The 16,032-nt window shown below is 46.0% G+C and overlaps 1 protein-coding gene across 1 annotated transcript in view; it reads left to right on the top strand.

The window, feature by feature from the left end:
• The first annotated feature begins 6,916 nt into the window (after positions 1-6,916).
• Arnt2 (aryl hydrocarbon receptor nuclear translocator 2) overlaps positions 6,917-16,032 on the top strand; it is a 152,159-nt gene continuing 143,043 nt past the window's right edge. Inside the window, exon 1 of the mRNA XM_051148863.1 lies at positions 6,917-7,042. The gene's annotated coding sequence lies outside the window, so the exon portion shown is untranslated. The remainder of the gene's footprint in view (positions 7,043-16,032) is intronic.

Genomic DNA, 16,032 nt, shown 5'->3' with positions numbered 1-16,032 from the left:
GGCTTTTAATATGAACCAGAATTATAGAAAGATAATGGAAATAAAACTTAGTCCAGAGTATGGTAGAGACAGGCAGACAGACTCTTATATTAGCAAGTGTTAAGTGCTTCAGAAAGACACATGTAGCTCTGTGTCACCTTGTCATGAGAGAGATTAAAAAAAAGATGCAAACACACTGAGTTATATGATGACTGATGTCCAGTAGAACATTCAACCAGTCCATACATATTAGAAATCTTCACATGGCTCTTGTTATGGACTGGGTGCCAGAAAAAAGAGAAAAAGTGAAAGTAGTACCCCGTAGCTTAGTGGAACCAATAAACAAGCAAAAACCAAAAACAGAACAAAACAAACAAACAAAACCAGCCCAGTACAAGAAGTGACAAGTAATTGGCTTTTACTGGTGTGTGGTTGTTAGGGAGGGTAGGATAGTACAGAGCGTGAAGAGATAAAAGTGGGAATGAAGGTGGATTCACAGCTCCTTTCCAAAGTCTAGCCTTTACTACCTTACAGATGTTTATATTCAAGCCTGATGGGCTTGCTTCAGCTTTGGTCTTTGCTCATTCCTTTTCTGGCTTTCTTCCGCTCTGTGTGAGCAATCTGAGGACTCCTGGACCATCTTTGGAGTAGTGTCCCCCATTCTTTTGATTACTTCACTCAAAGACTTTTTTTTCTTGTTAATAACTATTATTGATTTTTTTTCCCTCTAGATATAGCTTTGATGGACAATGTCAACATTACAGTTCTCCAATTTGTCAGTTGATTCTTTTATTTTTTTCTTTTCTATTGTTCTATTTTCTATTTAAATGAGAATGCTCCTCAAAGGCTTGTCTATTCGAATATTTGGTTCCCAGTTGGTGGAATTGTTTGGAAAGGATTTACAGGTGTGATCTTTTTGGAGTAGGCCTGCTCTTGGGGGAGGTTGCAAAAGCCAAGGCAATTTCAAGTTACCTTTCTCTGCCTCATGCTTGTGGACCACATGTAAAGTCTTATCTACAGCACCATGCTTGCTTGCCATAATGGTCATGGACTCTAACCTTCTGGAGGTATGAGCTCTAAATTAAGTGCTTTCTTTTATAACCTGTCTTGGCAATGGTGCTTTACCAACAGAAAAGTAACTAAGACATACTCCATCAACAATCTTAGGTGATGAATCTTACTTAGGCTCTCTACAGTAGGATCAAGACATGCAGCATGCCAAACACAAACCAGATACTATCAGCTCCTGTAGTCCTCATAAAACTTCTCTGAGGTAAGCATTATCTTTGTATTTCCTTCATAAGGAACAAAACCGAGGCACAGAAATCTTGACTCACATAGCGGGTACATTCAACTGTTGAGATTTTAACAAGGGATTGTGTGGCTCCAGGCTCATAATCTGAGAACAGCAGAGTCTAAACTATTTTCTTTTCTATCTGCTCTATGGTGGTTTGAAGGAGAATGCCCCCCACAGAGGCTCATCTGTTTGAATGGTTGGGGGCCAGTTGGTGGAATTGTTTGGAAAGGATTCCGCGGTGTGGTCTTGAACTGGCTTGACACATGCAGCTATTGCTCTATATGGCAAGGGCTAGTCCAGAAGCTAGCAGCAATTGAGAAACCCAGGGAGTACAGCAAAGAGCCATAGATCCCTAGCATACCAGCCAGGAAATGCATAGCCATGGCCTTATGGGCCAATATCGCCTCATCTCCAACTCTAAGTCCTAGCCACCTGCCTTCCCCTCAGGTCTCAGATAAGTTTGACCTACCTTAGAGGAGGAGTTGAGCAGATGGCAGGAGAAGAGGCTTACATTTCTACAATTTGACCAAGAGTAAGCAATGTGTTTTACATTTAACCTTTGTTGCTGCTTCATGATCTATCAAATTACAAAAGCTTGGTCCAAGTTTCCACCATATTGTAATTTTCGCTGTAGCTACTCTTTAAATATATAAATGCTCTTGCTATTGACATTTTAACTCCATGTTAAAGGGGTAAAAAGAGGCCACATGATACGGGAATATTGTGTGATACTTGGGGTTCCATCCCCTGTAGAACTGCCCTATAGAGGATCCTCCTTGCCCCCTACATCAAAAGCAAACATGAATCCCCTCTTCATTTGAGTTTTCTCTCTACTTGTTTGGCCTGCCATTTTTGGGGATTAGCCCAGAACACACACAAATCAGAGCCCACGGGACTACTGCCCATTTCCCTTGCTGCCCTCTCCTCCACATCTCTTTTCTTTTCCTTTTCTCTCCTCACTTTGCAGTAAAGGCTAACATGGTGGGTTTCTCCCTATCTCTCTTCTGGACAGGGATTTGCCATATCCTTCATCCTTCATTATGTAACACATCTGCAGAGCATTGTAGTCTTTCCAGTGTTCACAGGACATGAATTGTCTCATTTAAATTCATCCACAGGATGACTTAGCTCTGTAGACAAACACCAACCTACCTAACAGTTGAGGAAGGTGAGACTTACGGAGGTTTAGCTAAGTGTCCAGAGCAAGAGAACAAGTAACAGTGAAAAAAAAAAAACCTGCTCTGAGGGAAGAAAAGGCATAAAATTAAGTTTTCATCTCCTCTGTCTGCCTGAGTCTCTGATTTTTCCGAAAGAGGAGAGACCTGCTAGAGAAGGGATGGGGGAGGTGGGATGCCTAGCTGGGCCATCTGGGGGCAGATTTTGGCTAAGTAGAGTGAAAGGCAAGGAGGTAAGAGTAAGGTAGCAGAGTCTTATGAATCCTTCTTTCCAGCAAAGAGAGAGAAGTAAGGAAGAATGGAGCAGCGGGGAAAGATGAAAGAAAATATGAAGAAAAGCCTGTGGATACAAAACTCAGATCTTGTGATGCTTCTCCTGAGTCAAATACACTGGTGGGGACAGCAGGTGCCAGATTACAGAAAAGTAGTGCAAACTCTACTATTGGTCTAAAAACCTATTATTATTATTATTACTATTATTGTTGTTATTGTTGTTGTCATCATCATCATGTGGTGGTAGTAGTCATAGTAGTAGTAATTTTGAGACAACGTCTTCCTCTGTAGCTTCGGCTGGCTGGAACTTATGTAGCCCAGGCTGATATCAATCTTGCAATAACCTTTTAGGACTGAGATTACAGGCCTGATCCACCACAGAGAATCTGATGACATTCTTGGCTTTGGGGTTGAAGAAAGCTACTTTTTTTTTTTTCTAAAAATATATTCTAAAGATCTTACCTGAAGGTGGTAGATGTTGGCTTTCTATCTGCGTCATTGGGATCTCCTCAGTCACAGCAGTTCTAATTGGTCCACCAGCTGCAGACGCTTCAACACACCGTGTGGCTTTCTTAGGGACCTTAAGAAGTTTCCAAGCCTGAGGTTGGATTCAGGGTGGCCTGTTGTTCATCCTTTACCTCTCCCTTTTCTACTGACAGCCATGAGCCTTTCTCCAGTCTCTTGCTGACCTCAAGTGCAATTAGAAGGAAATAAACACCCCTCGAATCATTTTATGTCTTGCAGAAGAAGCCCTTTGTCTCTGGGGTCAGGACTTGAGGATACGAAGCAGAATTAGGGTGGCAGCTTCCTATCCTCAAGTTGAGAAGGAAATGAATATTCTGGGAGTTGGGTATTCATCAGCACTATGGAGACCTTGCTGACCATTTCTGGGAGCTTAGACCCATCACTGTGTGCCTTGGGCACACGTTTTAAAAATGTAAATCTTAGCTTCAAGTCTAATGCTTGCTTTGGCATTTGAGAGTTCTGGGTTAAGGTTGAGTGGAATTTCTAAGTCTGCTACTGGTCACAGTTGGCTAATTCTCTTAATTAGCCCAGGAGCAGTGTATTGTATAACCGCCACTGCTCTGTGCTCAGCATTGACTAACTGCTCCGGTTCAGACTGTTTACTTAAGGGGGGATGGGGTAGGCTTCATCTATAGTCAGTGGTTCAGGGCATTGAACCTACTTAATTCCGAGAGACAAAGTGGGCTAACATGGGCCTGGTCCCCTAGTCCTCCTCTCCTTCTCCACAACCCATCCTCCCCTTCCCAGCCACCAAAACCCCCATCCTGGGGCAGGGGCGTGGGGGGGATGGACTCAGCACCAAGCCTCAATTAGCCATTAACGCATACGGCCCTGATAGACTCACTTCTCTACTCTGAGTTTATTTCCCTTCTGGAAAGTTAACTGTTGACACGGGCACTTTCTGCCTCAGCAGGTTCATGTTGGGGGAAGATAAAGTATTTCCTTGCTTATGAAATTCAAAGCCCAAACCACGGCACGAGACAGACACCAGACTATAGAAAGTGCTTGGGTTTCCAGCTGCTGCTCACTTGACAGCTGTCTTTTATTACAATGAACACTAGAAAGAAGACACATGTGTGAGATCCAGTACCAGAGATTCTACGGGGCTAATGAGATGGCTTGTCAGATAAAAAGACACTCGCCTTGCCTCCAAGCCTAACTGAATTTGATCCCCTGGGACCAACATGGTAGAAGGAAGGAATAGACTCCCCCAAGCTGTCCTTTGACCCCTACATGAGTTTACACACACACACACACACACACACACACACACACACACTACACATTTTCAGGGTAATGTTCAGAAAATGGATAGAAGCCAAGAGCATAGTTACAAAAGCCTGTCAGTAGCCAGGCATGCCTGCTTATGTGTGTATGACAGTTGTGTTTACTACAATTTTTTTTTAAACTGGAGAATATCAGTCACAGATCTAGGGACAAAATGAGGCACATGTTGTGACTGAACTGGCTACTACCCTGCCATGTATCTGTCAAGGGGGAAACCTGATTGCTTTTCAGGCATGTGGAAAATTGGAAGACAGAAAGAGCTCAGCAGTGATGTGGGCTGGAGCTGCCCATGGGCAGAGACAAGAAAAGACTGTGCTAGAAACATCTGGGACGGAATGTGTGCAGGGTGCCGAGAATGGCTCTGTATTTCCTCCCCTGCGGAAACGTCACAATGTGTGTGGTGCTGCACACGTGCAATCCAAGCACTCGGGATGCAAAGGATTTGACAAGTCCAAGGCTGGCCTAGGCTATGAATAAGAGCCCCCATGCCCAAACAGAACAAGTACATATAGTACACTGACACATGAGAATGTTGCCTTTGGGGGAGTATAGAAGAGAGACTGTGTCTCACTTGGTTTACAGCTGGACATCAGGGCCCCTGTACTTAGACAGCTGCTTAAGTTTCAGACCCTGGCTGATAGCCCCACTGATCTCTCCTTGTTTCTACCTGGGTCCGGCCTGTCTTGTGTCTGGATGCGGTGTGCTACTTTTCCTTGGAAATGTCTTGTCTTTGTACTTCCCGATAGCCTAGCCATTTCCTCAAAGAAGACTTTTCAATGTCACGTCCTCTCTGTCCTTTTCACTCAGCGGTGACCAAATTTCATGGGTTCTGTTTTAAGCTCCCAAGAACAGCTGCCCCTGGACATCAGGTGCCTTGTGCCCTTCCTCCCACCTCCCTCCTAACCCAAAAGCCCTGCAGAACAGGACTCCTGTATGCTCAACACCCAGGACTGTGCTGGGCACACAGAACTTCCAAGATTTGTCCATTTGATTAGGGCAATAGAGACAAACAGTCTCCCAAAGACAATGCTGGTTTGTAAACACACATTATTTCCCTATGCTATCCCATGCTTCTTGGAAATAGTATAGCATCTTCTGCAGTTAAATCAGTATTCGACGCCTTACTGCCTTCAGCTCTGGCCTTCCAACTTCACCTTATCAGGGCATCTACTGCGGAACATCCCTCCAGGAATTCTAGTGGCTGCCTGGAAAACACCTCTTCAAGTTCCCTGCCATTTCATGTCACCTGCATACACAGATGAAATCATTAGAAACCTTCTTAAACCCCGAGTTTGGAGGTGTGAATAAAGCCCTCGAGAGAACTCAGTGATAAACATTATCAGTAGCCATGTCCTCAGAGCTAGACACTGTCCTCAAAGCCTCCTTGGCTTTTCTCCTTTCCTAGGCCAAGGCTCTGTGCTGAAGCTGCGCGTGAATGCCTAGGAGGGATGTTGGCCCTGGCATTTCTGGGCTCCTTCTCGAAGGCCGTCTTCCACAGCCCTAGCCCAGGAGCCCGGGGAGTCCAGTGGTGCGGCCTTGGCATGCTAAGTGGCAGCACTGGGACGCCTTTGTTTCTGAGGCCAGTTGTCCTCTGCATCCAAATGGGTCGCTTGCTCACCCGATCCTCCGCGAGGGGACAGCGCCCCTTGGCGATGTGTCCCCGACACCTGGGGACCCTACAGGGGTGGCTGGGGGTACACTGAAGCGTTTAGCCTGGGCACCTGCGCGGGCCCGAGGGGGGTCCCGCTGCCCGCTAGCTGCCCCAAGTCTCGCGGTGCTACGGCTCGGACCCGGGAGCCGCGGGCCGGGCACCCCAGCCGCACCACAAAGGCTGAACCCGGAGGAGGCCCGGGAAGGGAGGAGCGCGGGTGCACGCGGAGGAGCGGGGAGCGCGCGGGGCGCGAGGAGCAGCGCGGGCAGGAGCGCGGGGCGCTCTCAGAGCGCGGGAGCGCGGGAGCACCGCCCGCACCTTCCTTTGTGTGGCGCGGCCGCAGCGGCGCTGGGTCCCCGTCCCCGCCCCCGCCGGTCCCTCCCGGCAAGATGGCAACCCCGGCCGCCGTCAACCCTCCGGGTGAGTAGCGGCCGAGCCTCAGGCCCAGCCTGAGCCGCGCAGCCCGGGGGTGGGGAGCTGCCGCCGCCGCCTGGCAGCAGCTTCTGCATCAGCACCGGCTGTGGCATCCTCATTCACAAACGGTGCTCAACCTGGTCCCGCCGGTGCCAGCCGCTACCGCGGGTGACTCGATGCTCTCCCGCGGGCTCTAGAGCCACAGGGGCCGGCGGATGCCAGGTGTCGCGCCGAGCCTGAGAAAAGTTTGGAGCGGGGATTCAACAGGGCGGAACTCCTGGGACTCTTCGCCTATCAGCCCCGCCTCCCCCGCGCTGATCTTTGGCGGGGTTTACACCTGGCCACAGTATATCCCCGTTCTTTCTGGACACCAAAAGGGTAATGGTTACAAAGTAGCCTGGAGCAGTCCCGTCCCAGTTCGATTGCCTGCTGTCTCCCAAGGTACAGCCTGTGATCACTGGGCTTGTGCAGGCAGATTAGAAAAATGGAAGGAGTTCATGAATGAGTGGGAGTGTTGGGCTGCTGTGGCACTGTGGCGAGGGAGCCCTATTGTCGTTGGCAAAGTTCTCTGTGATATCATGCAAGGCTGAAAGGATAGAAGACGTGCGACTACCCCGCAAGTTTTAGGTCTTGTGCTGTCTATTGTGGGCCTGGAGAATCATAGATCATTGTAGCTTGAGGCAGGGACAGTCATAGAGCTCAGACCCCGAGAAAGCCTAGCGGAAGAGGTCTTGTGTTGGGGGCCCCTCCATCGGTGCTGGCCCCGGAAGGTTGGGGGACACTGGACACTTTAGCTGGACCTTGCAGAAGGTACAGCTTGAAAATGCAGAGACATGTAATGGACATGCCCTGAGCGTGGGCTGGAGGCCAGTGAACGAGGTGTGAGACCCCAGTCACCGGGCGATCTAGTGTTGAGTCGCATGGGCCTTAAGAGACAAGGACTGAGACTGCCTCTTCCCATATTAAGAGAGGGTCTTAAGTGGTACTGAACAAAGGAGTCCCAGTGATGCCTGCTTTCCTGAAAGGTTGAGTTGTCAGCTAGGTGGAGGTAAGACAGAAGATAGTAAGACGGGAAGCAGAGGTTGCTTTGAAAAGAGGCAGGTGCAGGCAGGCGGTCAGACTTAGCTGGAGTGGCCTGAACGGAGAAGGGAATTACCAGGGGGCAGACAGAGTGTAGGATGTGTCCTTCATTAGACATGGAGTAAAGGCAATGAGAAAAGCCAGAACACACAGAGGCAGGTGCCTGTGGGGACAAGAAGATGGTGAACCTTTAGAACTCCAAGAAAGGAGGCTCGTTAACCCAAATAGGCAGTCCTGGAAGAGCAGACGTGGAGTCCCTGTCTGGAACACTGAGTGGGTGGGTAAATGACTGACTTGGAAACAGGGCTGTGTCATTTTGTTTACCACTGAAGTTCTTTCAACCTATCCTGCTACTTAGAAATCAATAGAAAATTAATAGATTTAACTGTAGTGAGATGAGGAAAGGCAAAGAAAAAAAAAGTGAAGATGGCTGAATCCAGAATAGACTTCTGTTGGGGAAAATCATGAACTCACAGGTAACTTGCATAACTCATGTACCATTCTATCACTGTTGGGAACAGCTTTGTCAATTAAATTGTTTTCTATGCTATGTGGACCTGGGGACTTGGAAGGAGTGTTATTGGTCACTACATGGTCAACTTGATACACTGTGATGTCCAGGTCGTTTCTCAGTTGACAGAACCACCAGAGACCCTGAGCGTGGTGAGGGTTTCTCAAGGAAAATGTCTTGCAGTAAATAACTAGTCTATCGTTCGTCATTTTTTGGCTGGTCCTCTGTGATGGCTTTTGAGTCCTGGTCTTGCCCTGTATGAGGCTTCAGCTTCTTTGGGACAGAAGGGTTAGTCTCAAGGGATATGGTTAAACATGTGAGTCAAAGAGAGATAGATATCTCTAGTCTAGAAATTCGCACCAGGCTAGCTGCTCACTCCCATGAGCACAAGTCACATGGCATATCTTGGGATTTCTCTTCCTACTTCCTCCCTCTCCCCGCAAGATGTTGTTTTGCACAGAAGGAGAGTTTGGTAAACACAGTTAGATGGATTGAGAGACATCACGACTAGTTTCTGCAGCTGATCTGTACTTGGAGTGCCATGGCCACCTCCCACGCCCACTCGCTGACCGCTGCACTCCAGCGGAACATTTGCAGAGACCTTGTGATGTGGTACAGCAGCAGCACCCTGGGACCTTAGTAATGGTGGATGAAACTGTTTTGTTTTGTTTTCACTTGTCACTCCGTTGTTTCCAACCCTTACTCTGGTCCTTCTAAGGCCTCCTGCTTGAGATTTAGGTTAGCATTCTACCAGTTCCCCTACAGGAACAGAGTTCTTTGGAGGAAGGGGATGGCTCTCAGGTATTTCCATAGCTCTTGACATCTTGCAGCTTTTAAGTCAGTACCACTCCTCATACTGGCCCCCTCCTGTTGTATTGGCTGAATTTTCTCTGTTGTTTCTGACCAGCAGGTGTATTCATCTGCTGGAATAGAGAAGAAAGTTCTAGAGCTGTGTGTGGGAGTGTCGTTCTACTTTGTTAGACGATATTTAAGCATTTGTGATTTTTATGAAGTTGTGCAGCTTTGAACTAGCTATGTGTGTTTGCGGTGTCTGCTCCCAACACGGCGCAGTCTAAAAGGAGCTAGCACCCCTCCTGAACAGGAATTGAATAGACTGTGTGGTTGGGTGAAGGGTCTCATGTATCTGGTCTGACTAGAAACCTGGGAAGGCAGGAAGTGCACCTGTTCCTGTGTCCACACAAGCCCCTGCTGTACTGGTTTTCACTTGGGAAGCTGTTGTTAGTGAGTGGACACCAAGGAATTGTCTTACAGTTTCACGTGTGGTTCCTTTACCTGCCTTGAAGAAAACGCCCACCCTGCATCTCTAAGCTGTGTAGTTTATAGTGGACTTTTATTTCTGGTAATTTGATTTTAGCATGGGCATCCTACAAGGATAATCCCTAACCTGACCAGTTCTTCTAGACTTTATGTAAGAAGGCAAGAAGTCATGTAGCCCACAAAGCTTATAATTCTTCCTAGAAGGAGGGGAGGCCAGATGGAAAGGCAAGTGATTGGAGTGGAAAGACCCTTGGTAAAATTCCACTGAGGTCCTTTTGGAAGATCCTCCTTGGGTCTTATTGGTGCCTGGGTAAACAAAGTGAGGCCAAAGGAGAGGGTGCTCTTTCCAACATCAATACTCAATGGGACCCTTGGGGATCCTCTTGGTCCATCAGAACCTCTCAGCCTGGTGAGTCATTTTCTCGACTATTTTTGCCTAGACCTTTGAATCACTCTAGTTGTCACATGACTGAAGGAAGGCCAGGGAAGGTACGTGGTTGCCCCGAGTAACAGATTGAGATGTGAGCATATTATTAGCAACTGATGAAATACTAGACAGAAAGCATTCATTTGAGAGGGTCTAATCTATCATGGTAGGGAAGGCGTGATGGAAAAGTGTAAGGCTACTTGCTCAGGTCTGGCCAGGACAGCAGAGATGGACTGTTGCTGCCCAGATGGCTTTCTTCTTTTTTCGTTTGTGGACGGCGCCATCACTTTCAGGGACTGGTCTTCTTTATTCAATTGTTTCTCTCTGGAAAGATCCTAGCAATCCACCCAAATGTGTACCTAATGCCCTAAGTGGTTTTTTTTTTTTTTTTTTTTTTTTTTTTTTCTAAGTGGTTTTTTTGTTTGTTTGGTTTTAGTTTATGAGACAAGGTTACGCTGTGACCTTGGCTGTCTTGGGACCCACTCTGTAGACCAGGCTGGCCTCAAACTCAGAGATCTCCTGAGTGCTGGGGTTAAAGGCATGTGCCATTCAGTTAAGAAAACTTAGTATGTATGGGTGCACTCACCTGCGTGTGTGCATGTGTGTGTGTGTAATGATTTTATTTCTGTATTTTAGGCGAACAAGCAGAAACCTAAAGTTAATTTATGCTCTGATTATTTCATTCATAGTTTTACAAAATATATTCTCTTACTTGTCTTGAACGTTGCCGTGAGTCAGATGGACACCCGGGCTTAGAGGTTGCAGATGTGTATGCATCTCAAGTGAGGGCACAGAGTACCACTGCTCCACACTGGAGTATCCAGACTCACTTGCCACTAGAGCTGTTGATAAGCTCTGACCTATGGGGATAAACCTGTCATAGATCTCTGGAAACTGACAAATGGAAAAGATACATAAGGTTCTATCACCATGTGGGGCCCATAAAGCGGCTGACTTGTGTGAAAGGTGTCTAGAAAACGTGACAACCCTGAAAACAAGGAGATACCCATCCCCTCTTTTGAGATTGGACTTTACTGTGTAGCCCAAGCTGTTCTTGAATTCCTAATCTTCCTGCCTCGGCCTCCTGGGTGCTAGGATTACAGGTGTGTGTCACCACACCTGGTTTAAGATGGTGCCTTGAGACAGTTATGAATCCATGATGGAAGTTAATTTCAATGTGAAATAACAGAAGTGCAAGAAGTTTTCCTTATTTTTAGAATGGCATTGGTAATTCTATCGCATCAGCAATTTGAAATGAGGCATAGTCTGGAATCGTTTGCCATAATTTGATATGCTTGATGGATTCCAAGTCCCCCAAAGAATAAAATGAATGAATGTGATCAAGGATCACAGCTGTGCTCTCTGATTTTTTTTTTTTTAAAGCATGCCACACCAGAAAACTTCCAATTCTAGTCAACCAACCTCCCTGAGCACAGCTTTTCCTTCTTCCCTGAGCAGAGGCCACTGTGCTGGGGGATAGGGCCCTGAAAGATGCTGATAAAACAGTCTAGCTGCATGTGGTGTGGACTTAGCCAGTCCCTACAGCAGGCAGCCTTGGGACGGGTTTATGCAAATTTATGCAAATGATAGTTGTCTTTGGTGAACAGAGGAGACTTGGATTATCTTGATTCTTTCCTGCAGGCATAGGAAGAAAGCTAAAGAAATAACTTTGGGGTCTGTGGCACTGTGGTGGCCAGAGAGTGTGCGTTTTCCTAATCAGTATCTTCAAGGGTGGGTCTGTGTTTCCAGCTGCCTGCTGGGTCTGTGGGTTCCCACCGATTCTACAAAGCCTGTGTCTTCCTAGCTTACTCCTCCCCTTGGTCCCCGGTGGCTGCTAATGGCACCACACTTCATTCATTGGTCGAGGCCAGACATTAATTATTTTAATTGCCTATCCACCTAATTAAACAAATATTAATTGAATGCCAACTGTGTGTACTTACAGTGGTGTGCAAACCCAGGCCTGGCTTCTGCTTTCACTGAGCTTTGCTGTATGAGTCAGCCATTTATTAAGTGGTCACATGCACGAGACATCATTTAAAAAGGCATGGTGAGAGAAGAGGGTCTTTGTTTTCTAACGTGGCAAGGAACCATTGACATATGTGGCACAGGGGTGAGTGCAACTCAGGGGTCCCTTCTGAAGAGATCTCTGTGGCAGCTGATTGAGGAACGTGCAGGTTGTTCCACAGAGAAGCCAGGTGAGGAGATCTGCTAGAAGCTCCTTCTGTATGTCTGGGCCAGGTAATGAAACAAAGTGATGGTGAAGCCTCCACATATTTGGGAGAAAACAAGTAGATCCATAGACGAAATGATGACAAACAGACAGGGCACAGCAAGCTCCTGGTTCGGCCACTGGGTGAGTTAGCATCATACCTCCCTAAGACTCTGAGATACAGTGTTAAGGGATGACCCTGGAGAGTCTGGAGAGATCTTGAATTTGCTCTCACATGTGGGACTGAGGTTCCTTAAGTTCAGAGGTGGATTTACCAGAAACCTGAATTGTGTCATTCCTCACCCACCACACCCATTTTTCATCTTTTTCTTCTTTTCCATTTTTTTTTCTTTTATTCCTCCCTTCGTTCTTCTTCAATCCCTGCTACCTAATTGGTACCTAAGAAATGTTTACTGGATGGATGAATGAATGAATTCAGGGAAACTTACTAATTCACTAAATTCTAATTTACGAGGAGAGACGTTTCTACTCTAAGGGATTTTTGATTTGGGTAACTTCATTCCCCGAGGCCCACAGACAATTTTCAGGGTGGCACAAAGAACCTGTACCTGATGCCCACGTCTCCCTTCATTTGCTGACCTGCATGGTTGGAAAACAAGCAGCAGGCAGGATGCACTCTCTTTTTATTTGTGTTTTTATCTCCTCTGTTTTATTAAATATAGATTGTTTTCTCATGCAACATGTCCTGATTACAGTTTCCCCTCCCTCTACTTCTCCCAGATCCACCCCATTTCCCCCTCCTCACCAGATCCACTCCTTTTCTGTCTCTATTAGAAAAGGATGACAAAATAAAATATAATAAGATAACATAAAAACTATCATATCAAAGTTGGACAAGGCAACCCAACAGGAGGAAAGAGAGCCCTAAGAGAAGTCACAAGAATCAGAGAGCTACTTGTTCACACATTCAGGAGTTCCCTAAAAATAAAGAGGCAACTAACCTGGGCCCATGGAGGCTCACAGAAGCTGAACCACCAACCAAGGAGCATGCATGGACTGGTTCTAGGTCCCTTACACATATGTAGCAGATGCAAGGGCTTGGTCTTCATTTGGATCCTCCAACAATTGACTGGGGTCCCTTGCTGACTCTGAAGCCTCCCTTTGGATCCCATTCCCCTAAGCATACTGCCTTGTCTGGCCTCAGTGGGAGAGGATGTGCCTAGCTAGTTCTGCAGTGACTTAATGTGCCAGGGTGGGTTGGTACCCATGGGGGACCTCCCTCTTCTCTGAGAAGGAGAGGGGTGTGTGAGGGGGGGCCACTTGGAGAAGAGGTGGGGGACTGCAATCAGGATGTAAATGGAATAAACAAATACATTTTAAAAAGCCACTAAACTGAAAGCTGTAATACGTACACAGAGAGCCTGGTGCAGACCCAGGTCTATCCTGTCCTTGCTGCTTCAGTCTCTGTGAGTTCAGATAAGCTTTGCTCAGTTGATCTAAAGAGCCTTGTTCTCCTGGTGTCCTCTCTCCCCTCTGGCTCTCACACTCTTTCCAGCTCCTCTTCTCAGGGCTCCCTGAGCTCTGAGAGGAGATATTTGATGGAGACAACCCATTTAGAACTATGTGTTCCAAGTTCTCTCTCTCTGCGTAATGTCTGGCTATGAGTCTCTTTATTTGTTCCCATCTATTCCAGGAAGAAGCTTCTCTGATGATGGCTCACTAAGATACTGATCTGTGAGTATAGCGGAATGTCACTAGGAGTCATTTTGTGGTTTCTTTTTCTTTTCTTTTTTCCAGACCAGTAGTAGTATTTGGTAATACCCTAGGTCTCTGGAATATCTAGTTTTTGGTTCTTGGTCATCCAAGCAGTAGTATGGGTTCCATTTTAGAGAATGGGCCTTAAGTGTAATCAGACATTGGTTGGTTACTTCCACAAGCTGTGTGCCACCATTACCCTAAGCATATTTTACAGATAGGGCAGATTGTAGGTTAAAAGTTTTATAGCTCGGTTGTTGTTTGGTAGGCTGCAGAGTACCTTCCTGTGCTAAAGACACTGGAATGTAGGAGTTATGGTTCTATGTGGCCATCGGCCTGCCCTCTCTGTGTCCAGTGAGCTGTGTGGGTGTTGTCTCCAGCTGTGGGGCCTTGCTGTCAGCTTGTCTTGGCCTGGATTATTTGGTGATTTCCATGGGACCCTTTCAGCCCAAAACTCAATTGGATGTAACCCAGTCCTGGTATTGGAAGCTTCGTTTGGTGACAAGAGATGGTCAGTTGGGCACATCTCTCTCATTATTTAGAGACTTCATTATGATCACCTTCATATGTTTCAGGAAGTTTCCACGGTACTAGGTTTCTATAATAGCCCCCACATTCCCTCTCTCAACTCCATCTCCCCTCCCAACCTGATTCTCCTGCTCCCATCCCCAGGTTCACCCATAAAATATATTCTGTTCCCCTTCCCAGAGAGATTCATGTGTCTCCCCCTCCCCACTAGTCCCTTACCCTATATCTAACCTCTCTGGGTCTATGGATTGCAGCTTGATTATCATTTGGCTAATATTGGCACATAGAAGAGAATACATGCTATATTTGTCTTTCTGGATTTGGGCTATCTCACTCAGGATGATTTCTTTCTAATTCCACAAGACGCACTCTCTGATTCTGAGAACGTCAGTGTTTCTTCAGGATGGTGTCCTCCCACCGTCAGTGGCCTTGCTGAGGAATTTGTCACTAGTCTAATAGCACTATCTTATCAGTGATCTGTTTTTATATTTTGCCAGTTGGTCCTCATCACACAAAACTTACTTTCTGATTCTGAGTTTAATCCTCGATTTTAAAAACCCATTAAGTTCTTATGTCTACTTTGATTTTGGAATATTTTTTAGTTTAAAAAAGTTGTCTTTCATAACTCAGAACTCTTTGTCAAGCACGGTTATTTTAAGGAATGTTTCTCAATTGATTCTGCCTCATAATTACAGTGGGGTTGTGCTTTCTTTTTTTCTAACATCTATCTATCTAATCATCTTTCTTCAAATTTTAAGTATTATAAGCAGGAACAGCACATAACTCACATACAGCTGCTGTTACATCGTGAGGCTACTTTTGATAGCTGTTATTAAAAGCAAGCCTTTGAGTTGCCAATATCAAGATTACACCGTACCTAGCTAAACGAGGATAGGTGATCTCTCTTGGGTTCTGCTCAGTACAGTAAGTACACACAGAGCTGAAACATGGTCTTGGGGTTTTTAACCTAAGGGTTTCAGGGTTGACACTTTCCTAAACTAAATATCAACTTCCTTTGATAAACAGAATAATTATAAGTTAACTATGCCAAGATTATCATATCTTTAATAAAGCCAACAGGCAGTTGAAGTGTTTAATTACCAACTTGCCTGACATACAAATTGAAAGGCTTTTCAGGTAAGCTGCCTGTGTGGAATGCCTGAATGAGCTTTGATTAACAGTGGTATCTACAGCCAAACAATTATTCTGCCAGCCCGTTCTTGGGTACTGGTGCACATCCATATTTAGATGCATATTTGTGTTTATTTTAGAAGCTTAATTTTCTGCTTCCTTTAATTTCTTCTTACAAGCAAGTTCATACTTTACTTTGCCTCATTAAAAAAAATGGGAAGTTGTCTCCTGTGCCAATGTGTTCCAGGCTACTTAGCTATTAAAAACAAGGAATTCCCAAAATTTGTGGACAAATGGATTGAACTAGAAATGATCATAATGAGTGAGTTCACCCAGAAGCAGAAAGAGTCAAATGGTATATACTCACTTATATCTGGACACTAGCCCAAGGAGCATGTCCCATGAATGTCTTCACTTATCAGGAAAGTGGGACAGAGGGGAGGACATCCTATTGGGACTCTAGGTGAGAGAAGCATGGGAGAATGGGGAAATAGGATTCAGAGGGTCCTAGAAACCTACAAGAAGAACATTATGATGGGCAGATCTGG

This window comes from Acomys russatus, chromosome 7 (genome assembly GCF_903995435.1).
Source record: "Acomys russatus chromosome 7, mAcoRus1.1, whole genome shotgun sequence".
Classification (NCBI taxonomy): Eukaryota; Metazoa; Chordata; class Mammalia; order Rodentia; family Muridae; genus Acomys; species Acomys russatus.
Note: the sequence above shows the minus strand (reverse complement) of the source record. Positions and strands in the feature narration are given on the sequence as shown.